The 16,204-nt window shown below is 44.8% G+C and overlaps 1 protein-coding gene across 1 annotated transcript in view; it reads left to right on the top strand.

The window, feature by feature from the left end:
• Nucleotides 1-16,204, top strand: part of LOC137381279 (oocyte zinc finger protein XlCOF7.1-like) — a gene marked incomplete at its 5' end in the record, with an annotated part of 115,388 nt that overhangs the window by 41,731 nt on the left and 57,453 nt on the right. The gene's annotated exons all lie outside the window — the stretch shown is intronic.

Raw genomic sequence — 16,204 nt, 5'->3', positions numbered from 1 at the left:
GAGGGCATAGCCTCAAGATTAGAGGGAGCACATTTAGGACTGAATTAGGAAGGAACTTCTTCACCCAGAGGATTGTTAATCTCTGGAATTCCTTGCCCAGTGAAGTAGTTGACGCTTCTTCAGTAAACGTCTTTAAAGCTAAGGTAGATATCTTTTTGAACAATAAAGGAATTAAGGGATACGGTGGGAGTGCGGGTAAGTGGATCTGAGTCCAAGAAAAGATCAGCCATGATCTTATTGAATGGCGGAGCAGGCTCGAGGGGCCGGATGGCCTACTCCTGCTCCTAGTTCTTATGATCTTATTATGAATATCGGGAATGTAGGCCCAATCTGAAACGAGGAATTAAGAGGGCTAAAAGAGGTCATGAAATATCTTTAGCAAACATGGTTTAGGAAAATCCCAAAGCCTTTTATTCATATATAAGGAGCAAGAGGGTAACTAGAGAAAGGATTGGCCCACTCAAGGACAAAGGAGGAAAGTTATGCATGTAGTCAGAGAAAATGGGTGAGATTTTAAACGAGTACTTTGCATCGGTATTCACCGAGGAGAGGGACATGACGGATGTTGAGGTTAGGGGCAGATGTTTGATTACTCTCGGTCAAGTCGGCATAAGGAGGGAAGAAGTGTTGGGTATTCTAAAAGGCACTAAGGTGGACAAGTCCCCAGGTCCGGATGGGATCTATCCCAGGTTGCTGAGGGAAGCGAGAGAGGAAATAGCTGGGGCCTTAACAGATATATTTGCAGCATCCTTAAACACGGGTGAGGTCCCGGAGGACTGGAGAATTGCTAATGTTGTTCCCTTGTTTAAGAAGGGTAGCAGGGAAAATCCAGGTAATTATAGACCTGTGAGCCTGACGTCAGTGGCAGGGAAGCTGCTGGAGAAGATACTGAGGGATAGGATCTATTCCCATTTGGAAGAAAATGGGCTTATCAGTGATAGGCAACATGGTTTTGTGCAGGGAAGGTCATGTCTTACCAACTTAATAGAATTCTTTGAGGAAGTGACAAAGTTGATTGATGAGGGAAGGGCTGTAGATGTCATATACATGGACTTCAGTAAGGCATTTGATAAGGTTCCCCATGGTAGGCTGATGGAGAAAGTGAAGTCGCATGAGGTCCAGGGTTTACTAGCCAGATGGATAAAGAACTGGCTGGGCAACAGGAGACAGAGAGTAGTAGTGGAAGGGAGTTTCTCAAAATGGAGAAGTGTGACCAGTGGTGTTCCACAGGGATCCGTGCTGGGACCACTGTTGTTTGTAATATACATAAATGATTTGGAGGAAAGTATAGGTGGTCTGATTAGCAAGTTTGCAGACGACACTAAGATTGGTGGAGTAGCAGATAGTGAAGGGGACTGTCAGAGAATACAGCAGAATATAGATAGATTGGAGAGTTGGGCAGAGAAATGGCAGATGGAGTTCAATCAGGGCAAATGCGAGGTGATGCATTTTGGAAGATCCAATTCAAGAGTGAACTATACAGTAAATGGAAAAGTCCTGGGGAAAATTGATGTACAGAGAGATTTGGGTGTTCAGGTCCATTGTTCCCTGAAGGTGGCAGCGCAGGTCAATAGAGTGGTCAAGAAGGCATACGGCATGCTTTCCTTCATCGGACGGGGTATTGAGTACAAGAGTTGGCAGGTCATGTTACAGTTGTATAAGACTTTGGTTCGGCCACATTTGGAATACTGCGTGCAGTTCTGGTCGCCACATTACCAAAAGGATGTAGATGTTTTGGAGAGGGTGCAGAGGAGGTTCACCAGGATGTTGCCTGGTATGGAGGGCGCTAGCTATGAAGAGAGGTCAGCGAGATATTGGCCATCTCAATTTCTCTGCCCCCCTCACTCACTCTAACCTGTCCCCCTCTGAACCTGCTGCACTCCGTTCGCTCAGGTCTAACCCTGACATTGTGATCAAACCTGCAGACAAGGGTCGTGCTACCTTGCAGAGGCTCAGCACTAACTCAGACACATATTCCTACTTCTCCCAGGACCATGACACCACCACCGAACATCAAGCTACTGTCCACAGGACTGTCACTGACTTCATCTCCTCTGGAGATCTTCCCTCTACAGCTTCCAATCTCATAGTCCTGCAATCCCGGACAGCCCGCTTCGACCTCCTTCCCAAAATCCACAAACAAGACTGTCCCAGCAGACCCATTGTTTCAGCCTGTTCCTGCCCCACTGAACTTATTTCTTCCTATCTTGACTCCATCTTTTCTCCCCTGGTTCAGTCTCTTCCCACCTACATCCATGACTGTTCTGACACCCTACATCATTTTGACAATTTCCAGTTTCCTGGCCCTAACCGCCTCCTCTTCACTATGGACGTCCAATCTCTCTACACCTCCATCCCCCACCAGGACAGTTTGAGGGCTCTCCACTTCTTCCTTGAACAGAGGCCCAACCAGTCCCCATCCACCACCCTCCTCTGCCTGGCTGAACTTATTCTCACATTGAATAACTTCTCCTTCAACTCTACTCACTTCCTTCAAGTAAAAGGTGTTGCTATGGGTCCTAGCTATGCCTGTCTTTTTGTTGGATATGTCGAACATTCCTTGTTCCAGTCCTACTCAAGCCCCCTCCCCCAACGGTTTTTCTGGTACATTGATGACTGTATCGGTGCCATTTCCTTCTCCCGCCCGGAACTAGAAAACTTTATCAGCTTTGCTTCTAATTTCCACCCTTCTCTCACCTTTACATGGTCCATCTCCGACACTTCCCTTCCCTTCCTCGACCTCTCTGTCTCCATCTCTGGGGATAGACTGTCTACGAATATTGATTATAAGCCCACCGACTCCCACAGCTACCTCAACTACACTTCTTCACACCCTGCCTCCTATAAGGACTCCATTCCATTCTCCCAGTTTCTCCATCTCTGACGCATCTGCTCTGATGATGCAACCTTCCACGACAAAATGCTTCTGATATGTCTTCCTGTTTCCTCAACTGATGATTCCCCCCCACTGTGGTTGACGGGGCTCTCAACCGTGTCTGGCCCATTTCCCACACCTCTACCCTCACCCCTTCCCTCCCTCCCAGAACCGGTACAGGGTTCCCCTTGTCCTCACTTTCCTCCCCATCAGCCTCCACATCAAAAGGATCATCCTTGGCCATTTCCACCACGACCAGCATGATGCCACTACCAAACGCATCTTCCCTTCCCCTGTCAGCATTCCGAAGCGATTGTCCACTCCTCCATTACCCCCACCACCTTGTCCCTTTCCCACGGCATCTTCCCCTGCAATCGCAGGAGGTGTAATACCTGCCCATTTACCTCCTCTCTCCTCAATACCCAAGGCCCCAAACACTCCTTTTAGGTGAAGCAGTGATTTACTTGTAGTTTACTGTATTCGCTGTTCACACTATGAGATCCTCCACATTGGGGAGACCAAACGCAGACTGGGTGACCGCTTTGCAGAACACCTCCGCTCAGTCCCAAAGCAGGACCCTGAGCTTCCGGTTGCTTGCCATTTCAACACTCCCCCCTGCTCTCATGCTCACATCTCTGTCCTGGGATTGCTGTAGTGTTCCATTGAACATCAATGCAAGCTCGAGGAACAGCATCTGATTTACCGATTAGGCACACTACAGAATGTCGGACTAAACACAGACTTCAATAATGTCAGAGCATGATGGGACCCCCTTTTTTATTTTTAGTTATTTTTTCTTTTATTTTTCTTTGTTTCTACTGTGCCTACCCACTGTTTTTTTCATGTTTGTGCTTGGGGCCAGGCTGTTCAGTTTTTTGTCCATTAACACCTTCTCTGTACTAATGCTTTGTCTTTCAGCACACCATTAACATACTGTTTGCCTTTTCTCCATGACATTCTGGTCAGTTATTCTCTGTGACCCTCTGTCCTATCAAAACCTTCTCTTTTGTTATCTCTTGACCCACTCCCGCTATACTTGCTTAAAACCTTTACATTTCTAATATCTGCCAGCTCTGATGAAGAGTCACTGAACTGAAACGTTAACGTTGCTTCTCTCTCCACAGATGCTGACAGACCTGCTGAGTACTTCCAGCATTTCTTGTTTTTACTCCCTTTTTAAAAGTCATCTGGTGATTTTGATCTAGTGTCCCATATACCAAAGCCCAGATCATTTCTCTATATTGAAAAGAGCAACACTGACCCTGGGGGACACCACTGTTTCCATGTCTCCAGTCTGAAGAACATCCAATAACCACTACTCTCTGTTTTCTGCCCTTTACCCAACTCCCTATCCACACTGCCCCACTCCCTTTAATACCGTGAGCTTTAATTTTATCAACAAGCCTCCTGTCCAGCACCTTATCAAACACCTTTTGACAATCCATCTGCACAACATCCACTGCATTTTCTTTCTCACTACATTGTGCCAACATCTCCAGCATGTACGCCCTACTGAGTCAGCGGTGCCTGAGATGGCTTGGCCATGTGAGCTGCATGGAAGATGGCAGGATCCCCAAGGACACATTGTCCAGTGAGCTCGTCACTGGTACCAGATCCACCGGCCGTCCATCTCTCCGTTTTAAAGAAGTCTGCAAACGCAACATGAAGTCCTGTGACATTGATCACAAGTCGTGGGAGTCAGTTGCCAGCAATCGCCAGAGCTGGCGGGCAACCATAAAGGTGGGGCTAAAGCGTGACGAGTCGAAGAGACTTAGCAGTTGGCAGGAAAAAAGACAGAAGCGCAAGGAGAGAGCCAACTGTGTAACAGCCCTGACAACCAATTTTATCTGTAGCACCTGTGGAAGAGTCTGTCACTCCAGAATTGGCCTTGATAGCCACTCCAGGCGCTGCTTCACAAACCACTGACCACCTCCAGGCGCTTACCCATTGTCTCCCGAGACAAGGAGGCCAAAGAAAGAAACACTGTGTAATTCCCTCAAATAATCCCTGCTGTCTGTCCTGAATGAATCCATTTCACTGACAAATGTTGAAATGTTTGCTCCACACCCACAGGGTTTCATCTGTTTAAAATCACAACAGAAAGGGCCAGTTTGCTCCTGGAGTTTGAGACAAATCAGTTTTCAAAACATACATAGTTTCAGCCAATGCGATCCGGGCTCAGCCCCGCCCACTCAGTACTGCAGGCCCCGCCCCAATTCGCTCCAATTGGTTGGAGGACCAACTGCCTCTCGGGCCTCCAGCCCGCCCCTGCTCTTCCTATTGGTCGGAGCTCCCGTCAATCACCCGGGCAGTCGAGTGTTGGTTTGTGTGAACAAATATCTGCCTGATTTTACTGAGACTCTTTTCCATGTCCCAGCTCCTGTAAATACTGGGTGTAAAGGGAGCGGACTCTCAGGAGGCTCCACACCGCTGGCTGCTCGTGTGTAAGTGATCTCCTATCAGATTAATGTGCTTCTGCTGTGTGTGTGTTTAATAAAGTGCCTGAAAGCCTCACTGTAACACTCTCACATATCCCAGCTGCAGTGGAATGTCCGTGCTGTCTGCTTCCTCTCCAATATCCCCCTGATTAAACTCAATGAACAATCCCATCTCCAAAGGGAAACGTCTCCTTAAAGCTGACAGTGTCGGCAGTTCTGCAGCTCATTTCACACTGAGTGTGTCAGAATGAAAAGCTTTAATAACAGCTGATGTTTCACAAAGGGAGACCTCACCAGATCAAAGGACATTGGTGGAGTTTTTGGGCTGTTAGTGTCACTGGGCTACAGGAGGATATTTTTAACAGAAGGAAAAGTGGTCACAGCAGAGACAGTTTAACAGACTGTTCATGGTCCACTCTAACACCCACCCACCCTCTCACTATTTGTGGACACAGCTGCAGTAATTACTCCTCTGACCTTTCCTGTCTTGTTCCTCCTAAAGCCCCAATACACAGCCCGACACAATTTCCCTTCCCCTGCATCCTCACTGCGCTGGAATTCACACCTGTCTCCCCATCTGTTCCTTGTTCTCTCTCTCGATCCTACAACTCCTGACCTCAGTCTTCCCCTCCTGAAGTCGACAGGCTCGAAAACTCAAGCCTGGTTTCCCTCAGTTCATAATCCTTGATCTACCTCCTGTTCTTTCCTCCTCTTTCCCCCAACCTCTACCCCCGTCCATTTTGTTCCACACTCTGGGCCTTGGCCCTTCCCCTGGGATTCTCAGTATGAACAGGGTGGGATGTGTTTTGAGACAGGATGCCCCAGCTCTCCACCCTGGGATTCTCAGTATGAACAAAGTGGGATGTGTTTTGAGACGGGATGCCCCAGCTCTCCACCCTGGGATTCTCAGTATGAACAAAGTGGGATGTGTTTTGAGACGGGATGCCCCAGCTCTCCACCCTGGAATTCTCAGTATGAACAGGATGGGATGTGTTTTGAGATGGGATGTCCCAGCTCTCCACCCTGGGATTCTCAGTATGAACAGGGTGGGATGTGTTTTGAGACAGGATGTCCCTGTTCTCCACCCTGGGATTCTCAGTGTGAACAGGGTGGGATGTGTTTTGAGACAGGATGTCCCAGCTCTCTGCCTTTAAAGGGACAAGGAGGGGAACAGCTGGGCTGAATGGTGCTGCTTTATGACATCACTGCATTGCCCTAGTAACCAACCTCTCTGAGCGCTGCTCATTATGGGCTGTGTTTATCTCCGTGCTGTTACAGGAAGGGGAGCAGGAGCAGGATTCGAGCCCAGGATTAATGGGGAGAGATACAGGATCAATTTCTACCATATTGAGTGAGAGATGTCATTGTCCTGGACACTCCCTGTCCCTCAGTATCTGTGTCCGGGGAGTGGCTGATGGGTTTGTGTTCCCTCCTTTCGGTCAGTATATTGCTCATCGGGGTGATGGATGTCAATCCAAGAGAATGGAAATTTTTATCAATCCGAGCAACTCTTTCAGCATCTGAGACTGTGCCTAGATGATGGCAGGTCAGATAATTGACCAGAACAGAAAGAACGGCACAGAATGACTAAAATGTTAATCAGGAGAAAGAAAATAGAGTGTCAGAGGAAGCTAGTTCGAAATGTAAAAATGGATGGCAAGAGTTTCTGCAGGTATTTAAAAAAGAAAAGAGTAAGTAAAGTGAGTGTTGGTCCTCTAGACAGTGAGAATGGGGAGTTCACAGTAGATAATAAGGAAATGATGGATGAAATGAACAAATATTTTGCTTCTGTCTTCACTATAGAGGATACAAAAACATTCCAGTAATAGCTGTAAATCAGGAGGTGGAAGGAAGAGAGGAACTTGGTGAAATTACAATCACCAGGGAAGCGGTACTGAGCAAACTGATGGAGCTGCGGGCTGACAAGCCCCCGGGTCCTGCTGGGCTTCTTCCTAGAGTCTTAAAAGAGATGAATAATGAGGTAGTAGATGCGTTGGTGTTAATTTTTAAAAATTTGCTGGATTCTAGAAAGACTGAAAAGTAGCAAATATAACCCCTCAATTCAAGAAGTGGGGGAGGCAGAAAACAGGTACCTATAGGCCAGTTAGCTTGATGTCTGTCGTGGGGAAGGTGTTAGAATCAATCATTCAGGAGGCTATAGCTGGGCATTTAGAAAAATTCAAGGTAATCAAGATTAGTCAGCATGGTTTTGTGAAAGAGAAATCATGTTTAACCAATTCATTGGAGTTCTTTGAAGGAGTAACATGCGCTGTGGATAAAAGGGAGCCCGTTGATGTACTGTACTTGGAATTCCAGAAGGTATTTGACAAGGTGTCACATAAAAGGTCATTGTGCAAAGTAGGAGCTCATGGTGTAGGGAGTAACATATTCGCATGGTTAGAAAATTGTCTGGCAGAAAACAGAGAGTATGCATAAATGGGCCCTTTTCTGATTGGCAGGATGTGACGAATGGAGTCCTGCAGGGGTCTGTGCTGGGGCCTCAACTTTTTACAACTTATATCAATGACTGAGATGAGCGGAGTGTTGGCATGCTAGCTAAATTTGCTGATGACACAAAGATCAGTAGGAAAGTATGTTTTGAAGAGGACATAAGGAGGGTGCAGACCGATATAGATAGGTTGAGTGAGTGGGCAAAAATCTGGAAGAGGGAGTATAATGTAGGAAAATGTGAAGTTGTTCACTTTGGCAGGAAGAATAAAACAGCAGAGTATTACTTAAACGGAGAACGACTGCAGAATTCTGAGGCGCAGAGGGATCTAGGTGTTCTAGTGCATGAGTCACAAAAGGTTAGTATACAGGTATACTGCCTGTGTGGAGTTTGCAAGTTCTCCCTGTGTCTGCGTGGGTTTCCTCCCACATGCCAAAGACTTTCTGGTTGATAGGTTAATTGGCCATTATAAATTGCCCCTAGTATAGGTAGGTGGTAGGGAAATATAGGGACAGGTGGGGATGCGGTAGGAATATGGAATTAGTGTAGGATTAATATCAATGGGTGGTTGATGGTCAGCACCGACTCGGTGGGCCAAAGGGCCTGTTTCAGTGCTGTATCTCTGTAACTGTAAGGTACAGCAAGTAATAAAGAAGGCTAATGGAATGCTCTCCCTTATTATGAGAGGAATTGAATATAAAAGTAAGGATGCTTTGCTTCAGCTGTGCAGGGCATTGATGAAAACACATCTCGAATACTGTGTGCAGTTTTGGTTTCCTTATTTAAGGAAGGATGCGAATGTGTTGGAGGCGGTTCAGAGGGGTTTACTAGATTGATACCTGGAATGAGTGGGTTGTTTTATGAGGAAAGGTTGGACAGACTGGGCTTGTTTTCACTGGAGTTTAGAAGAGTGAGGGGAGACTTGATTGAAGCTTATAAGATCCTGAACGATCTTGACAAGGTGGATGTGGAGACAATGTTTCCTCTCGTGGGTGAGTCCAGAACTAGGGGGCACTGTTTTAAAATTAGGAGTTGCCCTTTTAGGACAGAGATGAGGAGAAATTTTTTCTCTTAGAGGGTTGTGAAACTTTGGAACTCTCTGCCTCGGCAGGTGGTGGAGGCGGGGTCATTGAATATTTTTAAGGCGGAGGTAGATAGATTCTTGTTAGGCAAGGAAATCAAAGGTTATCGAGGGTAGATGGGAGTGTGAAATTAGAGATACAAACGGATTAGCCATGATCTTATTGAATGGTGGAGCAGGCTAGAGGGGCCGAATGGCCTACTCTGCTCCTAATTCATATGTTTGTACTGCCAGGGCAGGGACAGCATGGTTTAGATGCACAAAATAGATCCCTCTGCACTAACCTGGGAATGTTTGATATGACAGTGCAGAGGGAGCTTTACTCTGAATCAAACCCCACACTGTATCTGCCTTGGGAATGTTTGATAGGGACAGTGTAGAGGGAGCTTTACTCTGTATCTAATCCATGCTGTGCATTTCCTGGAAGTGTTTACTGGGACAGTCTGGAGGAAAATTTACTCTGTATCGAACCCTTTTTTAAATTACTTGTTGGAGAGGGGGCCTTCATTCCCCAGGGCTCCTTTATATGCATTGTAAATAAATAACTTTATGAAAAACACATGTCAAACAAAACTCAAATTAAAATAGCTTTGGCTGTGTCTATTTTTAAAATTCCTTCATGGGAAGTGGGTGTCACTGGCAAGGCCAGCATTTTTTGCCAATCCTTAATTGCCCTTGACAATGAATGGCTTGCTAGGGCAGTTAAAAGTCAACCACATTGCTGTGGGTCTGGAGTAATATGTAGGCGGTAAGGACAGCAGATTTCCTTCCCTAAAGGACATTAGTGAACCAGATAGGTTTTTGTAACAATTGATGGTTTTTTTTATGGCATCATCACTGAGATTAGCTTTTAGTTCCAAATTATTTTATTCACTGATTTTTTTTTATTGATTAATTGAATTTAAATTCCACCAGATGCCATGGTGAGGTTTGAAACTGGGTCCCCAGGGCATTAGCCTGGGCCTTTGGATTACTAGTCTAGCGACAATACCACTGCGCCACCATGTTCCCTATGATGTACTCCAGCCTTTTGGTGCCCACCAGTCTCGGAAGGCCTCAAGTGAACCTGTCAACACCATATGCTCCATCTCCGGGGACACCCGGGCATGAATGTAGCCTCGGAAGAGGAGAGGGCAATCTGGATGGACAGACCCCCTGACAGCCCGCTGCCTGGATCTGTGAATTGCCAAGTTGGCCAGGCCCAGGAGCAGGAATACGACCATACGAATGAAGAGCAGGAGGAGGCCACTTGGCCCCTTCAGCCTGTTCTGCCATTCAACAAGATCATGACTGATCTGATTGCAACCTCAACACTATATTCCCAACTACTCCCAATAACCTTTCACCCCTTGCTTATCAAGAATCTATCCACCTCTGCCTTAAAAATATCCAAAAACTTTGCTTGCACCGCCTTTTGAGGAAGAGTTCCAAAGTTTCACAACCCTCTGAGAGAAAAATTTCTCCTCATCTCTGTCTTAAATGGACATCTCCTTATTTTCAATCAGTGACCCCTCATTTGAGATTCTACCACAAGAGGAAACATCCTTTCCACAGCCACCCTGTCAAGACCGCTCAGAATCTTATATGTTTCAGTCAAGTCGCCTCTTACTTTTCTAAACTCCAGCGAATACAAGCCTAGCCTATCCAACCTTTCCTCATAAGGCAACTCACCCATTCCAGGTATTATTCTGGTAAACCTTCTCTGAACTGCTTCCAATGCATTTACATCCTTCCTTAAATAAGGAGACCAATACTGTACACAATGCTCCAGATGTGGTCTCACCAATACCCTATATAACTGAAGCATAACCTCCCTACTTTTGTATTCAATTCCCCTCGCAATAAACAATAACATTCTATTAGCTTTCCTAATTACTTGCTGTACCTGCATACTAACCTTTTGCAATTCATGCACTAGGACACCCAGATCCCTCTGCATCTCAGACCTCTGCAATCTCACCATTTAGATAATATGCTTCTTTTTCTATTCCTGCCAAAATTTTCCCACATTCTTTGCCCACTCACTTAACATAGGAGCAGGAGTAGGCCATTCAGCCATTCAGTATGATCATGGCTTGTCATCCACTTCAATGCCTTTTTCCCACACTATCTTCAGATCCCCTTATGTCATTTGTATTTAGAAATCTGTCAATCTCTGCTTTAAACAAACTCAATGACTGAGCTTCCACAGCCCTCTGGGGTAGAGAATTCCAAAGATTCACAACCCTCTGTGTAAAGAAATTTCTACTCATCTGTCCTAAGTGGCTTCCCCCTTATTTTGAAGTTGTGTCCCTGGTTCTCGACTCCCCAACCAGGGGAAACATCTTAGCTGCATCTGCCCTGTCTATCCCTTTAAGTATTTTGTAGGTTTCAATGAGATCACCTCTCATTCTTCGAAACTCTAGAGAATACAGGTCCAGTTTCCCTAATCTCTCTTCATAGGACAATCCCACCATCCCCGGAACAAGTCCGGTGAACCTTTGTTGCACTCCCTCTATGGCAATAATATCTTTCCTAAGGTAAGGGACCAAAACTGCACACAGTACTCCAGGTGCAGTCTAACCAAGGTTCTATACAATTGAAGTACGACTTCACTACTCCTGTACTCAAATCCTCTTGCGATAAAGGAAAACATACCATTAACCTTCTTAATTACTTTCTGCACCTGCATGTTAGCTTTCAGTGACTTATTGACAAGGACACCCAGGTCCATTTGCACATCTACACTTTCTAATCTCTTATCAATTAAGAAATACTCTGCACCTTTGTTCCTCCTACCAAAGTGGATAACCTCACATTTTCCCACATTATATTCCATCTGCCACATTCTTCCCCACTCACTAAGTCTTTCCAAATCCCCTTGAAGCCGCTTTGCATCTTCCTCACAACACACACGTTCCCACTTAGTTTTGTCTCATCTGCGAACTTGGAAATATTACATTTGGTCCCCACATCCAAATCATTGATATATATTGTGAACAGTTGGGGCCCAAACACTGATCCCTGTGGTACCCCACTAGTCACAGCCTGCCAATGTGAGAATGACCTGTTTATGCCTACTCTCTGCTTTCTGCCTGTTAACCAATCCTTAATCCATGCCAGTCTATTACCTCCTATCCCATGTGCTTTAATTTTGCTAACCAACATTCTGTGGGAGACTTTATCAACAGCTTTCTGAAAATCCAAGTATACCATGTCCATCTTTACCCCTTTATCAATTCTGATAGTAACATCCTCAAAAAACTATGATATAAGAATATATATAATGGAAGAACAGAAATGCTCCCATGCTATTTAAAGTTACTGACTATTTTTCTAAGTAAGTGCCATGTCCACTATAATCAAGTGAAAAAAGGTTTCTCTCAATTTACCCTACTGTTTCAATTCCTAATTCTAAAAAAAACCTCAATCAAAGCACCACTTTCTATTCTATATTCCAAGGAATACAAGCGTGCTTTATTTAATCTCAGCTGGTAATTTAGCCACAGCACCCTGGAAACATTCTGGCAGATCTGTATAATGCTGTATCCTTTATAAAGTGCCATGCCCAGAACTATACACAGTCCTCCAGGTGTGGTCTAACCAGGGCATTGTATAGCTGCAGCAAAACTTCCCTTTACATAATAAACTCTGTAACAGATTGTACAGCTAGGTTAATTAAATTGCATATACCGACTTGGTTTGAAATCAATTCCATAAATAAATTATTTTTCAAAGCTATAAAAATCCCGAGTACAACTTTTGGTGTCTCTGAGTCAGGGGAACTTTGTCATTAATCACACACTGTGTATCGGCACTTCAGCTGCTCCTGCACCTCTTTCAGTATTGTTTCTCTGAACTCAGTTTTTCAAAGGGAATTGGATAAAGGGATTGAAAATAACACAGCTATAGGGAAAGTGCAGGGAAGTGGGCCTATTTGGACAGCATTTTTAAAGAGCCATTTTAGGCCCGAAGGGTCGAATGGCCTCCATCTGTGTTGTGTCATTCTATTATTCTGTGAATAGATCAATTTCTACCAATTTCTGCCCTTCCTAATATAGCACTGGAATTCTATTTCTGTAAAACAAATTGCTGAAGCACAGCATGACTGCACAGTTTAACATTCTGGTTCTGCTCCCCAAGTTGATGGTAGTGTGGTGTTTCTGTGGTGTAGGAGCTAGCACCTTTGTCTGACGTACAAAAGATTCCCAGTTGAAATTCATGTGACAATGTTATCAGAGCTTGTGCCATTAAATGTTAGGAACGGTTGAACGATTCATACTTGTTGACAGACGTTAGCAAATTACAATATCTCACAGACCTGTTATATTTGTTTTTCCTCTGTGCAGTTCCGTACACTCAAACTCTGCACAGTGTCTCACTCACTTCCATTTCCAGACAGTGCAGAAAGTCACTCTCGAAGCTGAACATTACGGCTGATTTCTGTACAATTTGTATGAGATCATTAAAGGATCATTCCACTCTACCTCGGTTAATAACAGCCAATCTAAGCTGCGTTTCTGACATGGAAACTAATCCATCAACTATTCACTCTTCCCCACCTGCACAGTGACTGAGCCTGGACAATCAGCAATATTCTGGCCCTGCACTCTCCAATCACCCACTGCCAGCAGAAAGCAGCAAATCAGTCAGAGGGTTACTGCTCATCCCTGGGCCAAACGTCCCCATACACTGAGCACAGGTTCGGTAAAACACGGACAGGTTATATCCCAGTTAATAAACATCCGAGCAGCATTTACAGAATACAGGAGTGAGTGAGTCACAAACAAAAGTGACACTAACTTTCTAAATCTTTTCCCTGTAAAATGCTTTCATTTTATTCAAAAATTGACTGTTCTACATCTGAAAATGAGCACCAGGGGATTTGTGTTTTCCTTGTTTGACTGTCAGGTTTGCAATTCAATTTGTGTTGGATATTGAAGGGAACCTCACATCAAAATGAGGTACAAAGTAGGCAAATATTAAATCCCAGAACAAGTCCTGAGTAAAGGGGATTGCAACGTTTGGAAGGAGATGCAGCTAAGAAGCCGAAGATGGGAATGATGTTATTGGTGATTGAGAAGAATGCCTTGCGCGCTTGGGCTTTTGTTGTAGAGTCATAGAGAGATACAGCACCAAAACAGGTCCTTCGGCCCACGAGACCGTGCCGACCATCAACCACCCATTTATACTAATCCTACATTAATCCCATTTCCCTCTCACATCCCCACCTACCCTCCATTGTTGGTCGATTTCCTTCTACACCTTGAAATCCAGAACAAGCTGTGACACCAGAAAAAAAACAGCAGTTGTCTCGGTGTGATAAGTGATATAGAAGCAACATCATTGGGTATGTGTCTAGCTTAGTTGGTGGGGCATGAAACCCTTAATCTCAGGGTCATGGGTTTGAGCCCTATGTTGAGTGAGTTTATTTTAAACTGTGCTGCTGCTTTCACAGGTGAAGCCCAGCTCTCCATTCCTCCAGTGCAGTCACTGCACTTAAACTGTGTCTTTATCCAGCACACTTTTGTGAATATCACAGTTGCTGGTTTACAGGTGAAAACTGTGATTCAAAAGACATGTGAGAGACAAGTTTGTACATGCAGCCTGTGCTGCCCAATGAATGATGACTCGTTAAAAGTGGAAAGTTCCAGTCCCGCCCTTGTACCAACACTCCTGCTCAGAGTCACAGAATTTGAATGACCCCTTCCTGGGGACTGATTACGGCAGCTCCACGTCGAAAAGGATCCTGACGAGAATGATTCAAATCATAAGACCAAGGGAGAAAAATGCGGAAACTCATTCTGAACCTTATTTACAGAAGATGAGCAATGGAGAAAGATTGGATAAGGCTGGGTTTGTTTTCTTGGAAGAGAAGAGGCTAAGGGGAGGTTTAATGGAGGTGTATAAAATTATGAGAGTCCTGAATAGAGTGAATAGGAAGGGCCTATTTCTGTGAGCAGAGAGATCAATAAACAGGGGGCATGGATATAGAAAGAAAGAAAGCCTTGCATTTATATAGTGCCTTTCATGACCACAGGAATCCCAAAATGCTTTACAGTCAATGAACTACTTTTGGAGTGTATTCAGTCTTGTAATGTAGGAAATTCAGCAAACTCCCACAAACAGTAACGTAATAATCTTTCCCTTTTTTAAATTGCTGGAACATTTACGCTGATGTTATCAGTGTAACTAACTGATCTGAGCCATTGAAAGGATTCTCGTTACTGCAGATCAGGAATTAAAACCTAATATCGGCTTCAGGATCATCAGAATATTTGGTAATAGATAAGGCACCAAAAGGCTCAAAGGGAGACAGCACTTGTGGGAGAGCTGGTTCACGTTGACACGGATGTGTCTGCAGTGGGCAGGATCAGACTGTTTCCACATATCCACAATGAATGTCCCACCCTTTATTTTGGAAAAGTAAAACTGATAGGGGACAATTGTCATTATTGTCTCAGCAATCTGAAGCTAACTCGCTGACACCCGGGCCCAGAAAGGTGAGGTGCTGTTCCTCGAGCTTGTGTTGAGCTTCATTGGAACACCTCGGTAGGCCGAGAGCAGAGATGTCAGTGTGAGAGCAAGGTGGTGAATTAAAATGGCTGGCCACTGGAAGCTCAGGCTCATGCTTACAGTCTGTGGTTGCCCAGTCTGTGTTTGGTCTCCCCAGTTTAGAGCAGACCGCATTGTGAACAGCGATTACAGTGTTCAATTGAGCCAAGTACATGTAAAGTACATGTCGCTGCTTCTGAGGAACAGTACCTCATCTTCCAATTAGGTACTTTACAGCCTTCTGGACTCAACATTGAGTTCCAACAATTTTGTTTTCTCACAGACCTTCCCTTTTCTTCTTTTTCCACCTGCACCCATTTGACCTACCTAAAACCTGTTACATTTCTAACCGTTCCCAGTTCTGATGAAGGGTCAGTGATCTGAATGTTAACTCTGTTCCTCTCTCCACAGATGCTCCTGACCTGCAGAGTATTTCCAGCATTTTCTGTTTTTATTTCCGATTTCCAGCATCCACAATATTTTGCTTTTGTAATCAAAGAGAAAATGTTTCCAGTGGCTGAGGGGTTGATAACAGAGGGCACAGATTTAAGATGACTGACAGAAGTACCAGAGGAGACAAGATGAAAGATTGTTTTATGCAACGAGTAGTTAGGATTTGGAAGACACTGCCTGATAGGACAATGGAAACAAATTCAATCATAGCCTTCAAAAGGGAATGCTTGAAGGAGGAAAATCTGCAGGAATATTGGGAAAGAGTGGGTGACTGGGACTCATTGCACTGTCGGCACAGACAGGATGGGCCAAATGGCCTCCTTCTGTGCTGTACTTTCCTATGATTCCACAATTCAATGAATTTTAGTCACCTG

This window comes from Heterodontus francisci, chromosome 22 (assembly GCF_036365525.1).
Source record: "Heterodontus francisci isolate sHetFra1 chromosome 22, sHetFra1.hap1, whole genome shotgun sequence".
Lineage (NCBI taxonomy): Eukaryota > Metazoa > Chordata > Chondrichthyes > Heterodontiformes > Heterodontidae > Heterodontus > Heterodontus francisci.
Note: the sequence above shows the minus strand (reverse complement) of the source record. Positions and strands in the feature narration are given on the sequence as shown.